The following is a 9,154-nucleotide window of genomic DNA, read 5'->3' on the forward strand; positions in this document are numbered from 1 at the left end:
AATAATAAGCGATTATCGTATGTTTGATTCTAGCTGAATCTAATGTTTAAATCCAAAGGGTAACGTCTTTTTGGCCTGCGGATCTGATCCATCGTGTCAAGTAATTGAACAACTAATGGCTTTTAGTGGTTGTTGACTCTTATGTTATATCTATTACTGAATTTCGATATTTCTTCTTTAACTGTAGGTATCGTAAGGTCGCGATGTATTGTTTCGTTGGTAACATACCAAGGTGCATCTGTTAAGAATCTGCAGAGGATAGTTCTTATCAGATATCACGAAATACAGTCCACTGTTTGCGAGCAATTTATAGAAAGGTATTAATTCGACACAAAGCACAAGTCCAGGTATAATTACTTTTACGAAATAAATACGCGCTATCTCAAGAAACTCCGTATATACGTCTGATGCGTCTGTATGCTTATGCTGCGATCGCTGAACTTCCTCGCTCGTCATTTCGTTTGTTTATTTATACTGGTCGGAGGACAGTCGGAAAATTTGAACTCGACTGCGTTTGACGGTTGAAAGTAGCGACGACGTTGTTTTCCTCGGAGTTCGTTACTCCTTGCAATACAACCACAAAACAACCACAGGATTTGAATTTGTCCTGCTCGCGTGCCGCTACAAATCCTACAGTTTTCCATCGTTCGTACGAATGAAACGCGATCGTTCTGACGTGTTTTATGCACGTGTGTCCGACAATGAGCATACCAGATGTGTCGTGTTAACGGCTCTTTGCGTTATGATCCTCTTCGTTCGAGTATATGCGTATCGTTGGCCTTAATATACTTGAATGGTACGTCGAAATCGGAAGGATCTGTGCTCAGCACATGTACGACTTAATAATGTGAAAGGTAAAGTCAGAGTTAATCCTTTGACTACGGCGGACTTTGAAACGTAGAAATTTGAGACAGGGAAACTTTTCGTTACGCCTGCATCTCTGAATTCTACTATATTAAAACGATGTCATTTATTCACACGTATTCTCGTTTGTTCGCTTGTTTCCAGAGAATCGGAACACGAATCATTTGTCGTTTCGTGTTCGCGTTGCGTGTTCCTCTGGCCTTCTTATTATCCCAATTATTCGTTTCAAGGATGTAAGAAAGAATAGCTGTAAAATAAACTGTACTTAAATAACGTATGACTAACAATTGTTGAATTAGCGTTCGCTTGCGTCTGGTTCGAACCAGATTCGCTGGAATTATGGTCGATCAAATTTTCCCAACGCGTTTAGGTGCCAATAGTAGTCAAAGGGTTAAAGAGTCGAGCTTTGGTCGAACGTTATTCGTCGTTCGTAATTAACACCGTGAACGTGACTCGATGTAACGAGGCAAAGGGCCAGAAAGTAATTAAGAAAAGTATACTCACAGTTTCTCTCCGCGTCTAATTTTACAAATTAACTTTGGAAGCGATAGATTCTCGCCATACGTTTTCTTCAATTTTTCTCATCGACAGACGCGTCGCGCTTCGTCGCAATTTCTACGCATCGCTCGATTTTTAACGCGACGAGGAAAAAGAACGACGAAGAGTCGACACGTGTAAACGTTGGCGAAAACGACCGCGATAACGCGAAGCTTTATCGCTGGTATTATTGCGGTATATTATCAACGGGGCAAAAAGCCGTGCAATTAATTCCGCTCAATCTTTGCTTCGCAACACCTGCCACGAGCCGCACGGTTTCAACGTCCGGCAACAACTTCGTGGATACAAAATCTGTCTCGCGTGACTGCAGGTAAATTTAGTTATGTTACGCGAGACGATACTATCTGACTGTACGTAATATCTTTTGTTGGAAAGAAGGATGGAAAAGTTTGGGAAACCTACACTTTTTCCTTTTTCTTCCTCTTATCCATCCCCGCGCCGGTCTTCGAGACGATTAAAGCGGTACGATGTTAAACGCAAACGGAAACTTGCTCTTTATTCCGAAAGTTACATAATTGAATTCCTTTGGCTTGAAAATTTCACAAGTTACCTTGCGCCAATGCAATTGAATTTTACTTTCGAGAAGCTACACGCGCACGAATTCCGATGAGATTTTTCAATTTTGAAACTTGCTCGCATTTAGAAACCGGACGACAAATTCGCGGCTTCCTCGTTGGAAAATCCACACTGGCCGTTGAATTTAAGTTGCGATGCAAACTCGCACCTAATCTCAAAAAATCGTCCAACGGATATCCTTTTCTTTCCTCTTTTTTCTTTGATAAAAATTCGCTTAACGGATCTAGCAATCTTCCTAGAATTTTTCTAAGCGAAGTTGTAAAATACCTGCGAACCGAAAAATCATTGGAAATCGCCTAGATCGTCTTGTTGCGCGTTAACGCTTGCTGGGACCATGGAATCGAGAAACAGCCTTCTTCGGCTATCGATTCTCCTTGGAATCGGTTTCGTCTTTAACGTGTCAATTCTCACGACGTCGGTTCGAATTAGATCCGTCAATAACGCGGCATTGTATCATCGGTGATGAACGACGGTAGAATTGATTAAAACGTTCGACCTCGTTTCGCTCTTCGGATTATCCTTGCTCGAGTCGTATTTTCCTATGGTTGAAAAATTTCCCAAGGTAAAACGAGCGAACGAGTCGTCGTCGTTAGAGTACGCGTCGCTTCGTACGCTAATTTTACGCGCAAATATTTCCTACGCACGTCGAAAGTCGTTTCAAACTCGGAGTGAGATCGAAGCGCGAAAGTCGTTAAAACTGAATACGAAACGAACGTTAAAAATGAATACGAACGACGGTAAGAAATGTTCGATGATTTTGAATTTCCTGTCGAAAGACGGAGAATTTTCCGGCTCGGTGAACGCGTTAAATCGGACTCGCACGACACACCTAATATGCTTATGCGCGGCGCTGCGAGACGAACACGTGCATCGGTGCCGTATTTAATCCCATTTAAGTACAACAGTAACGCGTTCGACCGCCTGCACTTAAGCTTGTTATTATACATTCGATGCAACGTTACGTTCGCGATCGTGCTCGAGATACTTTTCTATTCTGGTGCTCCGAGACGCGCGGTTCTGCTGCGAGAGCGCGTCTGTCGATACGACGACGCGCGCCGATGCCTAGGAACATGAACGTTTTCGTAGCTTTGTTCTCTTTCGTCGTAGAGAATACAGGCGATGGCACAACTGACTGTGGGAAATTTCAAGACGCAGCTGTCGTATAGATTACGCCGATGATCGGGTTCGTTAACGCTTCGTCGTAGTTTCGCGTCAAACTTTCCATAGAAACGAAAAGAGAAAAAGAGAAAACGAAAATGAGGAAAGTTACGAAAGGATCCGGTGTCTGGTAATTAGCGATATTCGGTAACAAACGTCTATTTAGGTGGCATTTCTTCAATTTTTAATTCCAAATGTTGCTGAATCGAATCGGTAGCTACTTCGGCTTGTTAGACTCTGTTCTCGGACGCTAAGCTTGAAGATCGTTCGCGAATTGATCGTTCCTGGAAAATACACAGAGTTTCGATGTTCTGAATGCTACTTTCCTATGGAAAGCCAAGGCAGATTCGTTTTCCCAAGAGACAATTTTACGCAGAGATTAGTGGGTTACTTGGTGCGCGAGATTTCGCTGTTCTACGACGCTTTCCTGTGCAAGGCCAAAGTATTTGATCTTCTGAAACACGATTTTACGTAGAAACCGTACGAATAGTTGTTTCCTTGGAATATAAGATTCCGGAGAAAGACTTTTCCTGCAACGTCGAAGCTTCTCGTCTTTCTCGGTTTCGTTGGACGATATCTTTCAACTTAAAACAAATATCACCGACGTACGCGTAAGCGTCAGTCGTCGGGTGTGTTTTCGCGATCGATATCGTTAGCACTTTCGCAGCTACGCGTTTCTTCTGCTGTCCAGCTACTTCGCTTCATCCCCTTTACGTTAGAAACGACGAGCGCGCAGATTTTCGCTTCTCCGCTTGAAACACGAGGCAAACGCCGTTTATTCTCCTTAATCAGGCAAATTCGGACACGATCGCGCTTGTACGTGGCTTGGCGTTCGATTCCGCAATCATCTTGTTACGCCTCACGCTCCACGATGACGAATTTCTACAGCCTATCGACCCCTCGTCGTGTTTATGACATTGACGCTACCGGGATGATTCGAGGTCATCGACGAAAATCAATTCGCCGATCTCTCGATACCACGCCCTTGCGCTTTCCTCTCGGCGAATTCAAGCGGATGGACCGGTCGTTGAAACGCGTCGCGTGACGTAGGAGACACGAGAAATCACGACGAAACCGACGATCTTGTGACAACGATCGCATCTCGATCTACAGCAGAGATAAGACATCGACCCTGGAGCTTCCGACTCTTTCGCGCACGTCGCCACCCTATCACCGAGCCTATGACACGCCTTAATCTCGTCACAGATAAAACATCGACCTCTGACCTTTGAACTCTTGTGCACGTCAAAAGGTACACCGAGCCCCTCGACATCCCCAAAGCGAAACGCACATAAGCCGAGACACGAGCCAGCTCGAGCAGTTCTTGTTCGGTCTTTCTGTGATTCAGTATCGTTCTACCTTTGTGAAATCGTTCTAATCATTGTATTTATCGTAAAGTTCGATAGAAAAAAGTTCATAGTTGGGTTACGGTTCAACCTTCTTTTCTCTTACGATCGAAGTCTCAAGTTCACGTGGCAATCTCCTCGCGTCGCGGTTCGAACGTTTCACGAATAAGGTGAAGAAATCGAACTTTGCGTACGATAATAGAATTTATCATGCGAATCCAACAGAGTGACGGTTCAAAGTGTCGCAACAGAATGATCGAAAATGTTACAAGAGACTGGGGCGAGCGCTTATTTTGCAGGGTTTTTATACCGAGCTTTTAGTCCCTCTGGAGGAGTCGTCGTCTGACGTGTCTCAGAGGCGCCTATTGCGTTGGTATTTGGTTATTGTTTCGATGGCTGTGGTATGCAGGATGTCCAGCTTATCCTGTTACAGTTTCTGAGCGGGTGACCTTCTTGAGCGTGTGACAACGGCAAAGCGCGGAACACGTTGTTTTCCTCCTACTTGTGTTCGTACTTTTCTGCAACGCGCTTAAAAACGTGTTGTTTTCGTTACGCTCGGCGAGCCGTCGATAAGTGGAAACGCGTTCGAAACGGATGAGGAGGCGTTTCGTGGCGAACAGAAGCGTTTTGCGAGCCGCGATACGTTTATGTAACGCCTCTGACGAGCCTACGCGCCAGGCGGATAATTTTTTCGCGCGAGATCGTTCGATCGAACGCCGAGAGAACGTCGCGACGCGGAAACGTAATTAACGCTCCGATGATCGCTGCCATAATCGTGTTTGGACAGGAGTCGCAGCATAGAACAAGACGCATAAAAAAAATTTCCCGATGGAACGACCATCGAGATGAACATTTTCTTCCGTGTTCGTCGGTTAGCCATCGAAGCTTCGAATTTTGATCGATACCGCCGCTCAACCTCGTGCTGTCTTTCTCGACGTAGCTACGTCACCAGGTCAGGAGTTGTCGAGTCGCTGTTGTTTCGTAGAATTGGAACAATCAGGGAGCAAGAGCGAGCTTTGCAAATCTTCTTTGTCCAAAATTTAGCATGGAAAGTCGCTGTTGACGTCGATACGTATCCGCTGTATATTTTGTTAAATAATTGAAAAACGTCTCGTTCAGGGTGATGCGCGATCCATAGTGTTTGGATTACAGGAAACTGTACCAACTTGAGTATGAAACGATCGCGAACGGAAAAGGCGACGCGACGTCTTTTCTCGTAGATGGGATGGCGGATTGCAGCGAGGTATCTGATGATACGGAATCGTCGAGAGCGTTAAACGATCGTTAAATTAATAAATTGCTCGAGCGAATAAAAATGTTGCCGCGTTCGCACAAAATTCAACTGTATCGTTTAAGTGGTAAGGTCTGAACGGAAATATACGCAGCGAAAGGGAGGAGAAGCTAGCGGAATTTGCTGAGAGCAACGTTAATCGCTATTAATTACGATAATTGCGTTTGCTTTTTAAGTATTTCGATGTAACGTTGGATAGAGACGGCGAATAGAGATGGAAATGACGCGCTCGGATTCGATGAAGCATTTATTATCCTCTTCACGCTGTTGCGCCAAGGATCATCCTATCTCTTCTTCCTACGAAAACAATTCATCTCCAAGCGAATTATATTGCCTCGTAGAACAGTCCTTTCTGACGTTTATCGTAGAAGGAAGATCTCGACGAACAATTACAGCGAACATTTATAACGCAAAACGTGTTTCAAGAGGAACGGTAACGATCGACCTTCTTCTTCTTTTTCTTCTTCCTATTCAGAGAAACTTTCACCTGTTCCTCTTCGCCTAACGCGTAATTCCGCTGCGAAATTTCGTTCGTCCCGATGTTACAATTTCAATTAGAAGCTACGGAATTTAATTTATCGATGGTTCGTAACTTGTAATCGTTCGAATGGCTAGAACGCAAAATGTACTTGCTCCGCGCTGCGGATAAAAGGAAGAGGAGCGACGCGATCGCCAGGTCGACGAAGTCGTTGATTCCTTGCGAAACGTAGCCGATTAACGTCGCGTGTTGGATCTTCGCTAGATCCATTGAAATTTCAACGAGCGTGAAAAGAACGAGGGAATACGAACGAGATGGCGAAGGGAAGAGCGTGACGAGGATAATAACGAGCGGATTCGATCGATCCTATCGTTTCTTAGCCGTTTGCAGACGCCAGATGGCCGCGATATAATATATACATACATATATAGATATATAGGTACTTAAGAAGAATCGTGATTCGTGAAATTCGCCGGCTCGTTAAATTGAATTCCGCCTGGGAATAGGAATGATGCTCGCCTCGACGAGATTGTTATCGTTGTACCTAAAAAAGAGAGAGAGAGAGAGAGAGAGAGAGAGAGTGAGAGTGAGAGAGAGAGAAGAAACAATAGATATTAACATGACAGAAGAGATACAAAGGACACGCACCGTCGTTCTCTCGCTATTTATCGTATTGTAACGATGGGTGTGATCATATGCCGGAAAATAAAACTATTATTACTCTAAATGGACATCGTCCGATGTTTCACGGTGGTGTACGAGAATTTCTGGTCGGATATCGTTCTTTCGTGATTTCTCCCCCGGAGGATCGAGGTAGATCTTCACAGGGACACCGAGGACAACGAACGACCTTTATCGTCCTTTATCGTCGTTAATTCTCTGAAAGTAATTAGCGGCTGTAGAGGAGAGAAAGTTTAAAGAGCAATGGATGGCACGTTGACGAAGGCGACCGTGGTTTTAAGAGATCACCGAACTCGACGAAAGATCGCGGGTAAACTTTATCCGACTAGAAGCTTTCGCTCGCCACCATGCATATGTATCGAGTGTACTTTTTCCCTTCCTCTTACATTTATACAGCACGCGTCGGGATAAATACCGCGGGTAAATTTCACGAGTGGAGATAGATGGAACTTCGTCGTCGAGAAGAACGAGTTTCAACCGCAAGCTTTTATTTTAACAGCGATCGTAAACAGTTCGAAGCTTATCGCACATCGGAGCACGCGACGTTTCCAGGTATTGTCCGTGAACGGGTCTCTTAGGAATATTCGATGAAGAGATCGTCGAATCTCGGTTAACCAAGCTGCTTCATATTTTATTCAAACAGCTTCGACTCGCTATGGAAAAATTATACGAATAACGATTGGTCTCGTTACGCGGCAATCGACTCTTTAACATCCGTCAAATGGAAAAGGAAAAAAGGTCGGGAGGTTCGTATCGAAGAGACAGGACAGTTTCGCGAGTTTCGCAAACAATTCACTTTATACATCGACGAAACGAGCGTAGCTTAAAAAGCTTGCAAAACGTATCGATCGATCCGCGTACATACGTTTTCGCGTGGTCGCTGCATCAAATTGCTTAACAAGCTAACTTAGCCAACTCGAGCAGTAATTTAATTTTCAAAATACAACGATCAAGGAGCGCACGCTTCGCGCTTTGAACGTCCGTGTTTCTTCGAAACTGTTCGACAACGTTGACCCTTCGAAGGCGTAGCGAAACGACCTAATTCGAAATGAACGATCCTCGAGATTTCCTGCGTTCCTGACATCGGATCACGAACCACGCTTGCTTTATTATATTTGCTTGCCTTCTCGCGGCAGATTTAGGTCGCGGCGACCAATTTTTCATGCTACGTGCGCGTTTCTCGCACAGTACGTCTCGTTAGAGGATCAACCTGCTAACCAACTTGATGGTCGCCAGTCTTACAACGACAATCCTCGCCAAGAGATATTCTAACGTCCGTTGATCCGATCAGAACGCGAAAGAACAATCGATACCATCTCCGGGTCACCTGCTTCTCCGATATTCTCCTTCGTCTTCGACGTAACAGATTCGTCGCTCGTGGAACGCTCGTAGGCAGAATCCGTGGAAACGCGTCTCGATCGTTCAGGCTCTAGGTGATTAATGATGCGCTGGATAATCGGCGTACCAGCTGAAGGCTCCGTTCGAGCCTGTTTGTCCACCGAAATCCACGTAATCCAGGATGCGGGCGTTGGACCTCTCGGAGCGCACACTCCTCGGCTCTTCCTGAGAGACACTAGGAACTGCTACTGGAAGGTAAGCTTCTGTCTGCCTGGTGATCCTGGCTGTGGCTGGGGGCACCGGGCTCAGCTCGATCACGTCGAACCCGTCCACGGGAATGGCGATGTAACGGCGACCGGCCAAAGCACCGTAGACACCGCACAAAAGAAGCAACGTTACCCCCTGAAATAGTAAAATGGTACAAACGTATTGGAATTAGAATAAATAAATGAATAAATCCGAATTAGATAATCGACCGGAGAACAGAATTGCCACTGGGCTATTTAAATTCCCTTCTCGTCGAGATCTTTCTGCGCTTGTACGTTGCATCGTGGCTACCTGCCGAGTACGATCGCCAAGCGGCAAGAAATTCTGCTACCCTTTAGGAAAAATCTAACGATCGTTTTCTCAAAGATTTCTCGCGTGATAAGAGCGCGGTGAGGCGTATAACGTTCGCGATTATTCGATGCTTCTTCGTCGATCGCCGCTGAAGCAGCGTACAATTCTCAACGAGGCGTCGATCATATTTTATCGTACGATATTTTAAATGGAATTTGATCCAGCGATTAACTTTGATATCCAGACATTGCCCTTTACATTTAAGCGTTAGATTCAACTAGAATCAAACATACTATAAACACTTAT

At 45.0% G+C, this 9,154-nt stretch overlaps 1 long non-coding RNA gene across 1 annotated transcript; it reads right to left on the minus strand.

Annotated features, from left to right (window-relative positions):
* Nucleotides 1-139: 139 nt before the first annotated feature.
* On the minus strand, nt 140-8,394 carry LOC126871470 (uncharacterized). The gene is made up of 2 exons (XR_007691653.1): nt 880-8,394; nt 140-503 (listed from the first exon to the last, which is right to left on the minus strand). It is a non-coding gene; the product is annotated as an uncharacterized LOC126871470 (long non-coding RNA).
* Between the last annotated feature and the right edge of the window lie 760 nt (nt 8,395-9,154).

This window comes from Bombus huntii, chromosome 11, assembly GCF_024542735.1.
Source record: "Bombus huntii isolate Logan2020A chromosome 11, iyBomHunt1.1, whole genome shotgun sequence".
NCBI lineage: Eukaryota > Metazoa > Arthropoda > Insecta > Hymenoptera > Apidae > Bombus > Bombus huntii.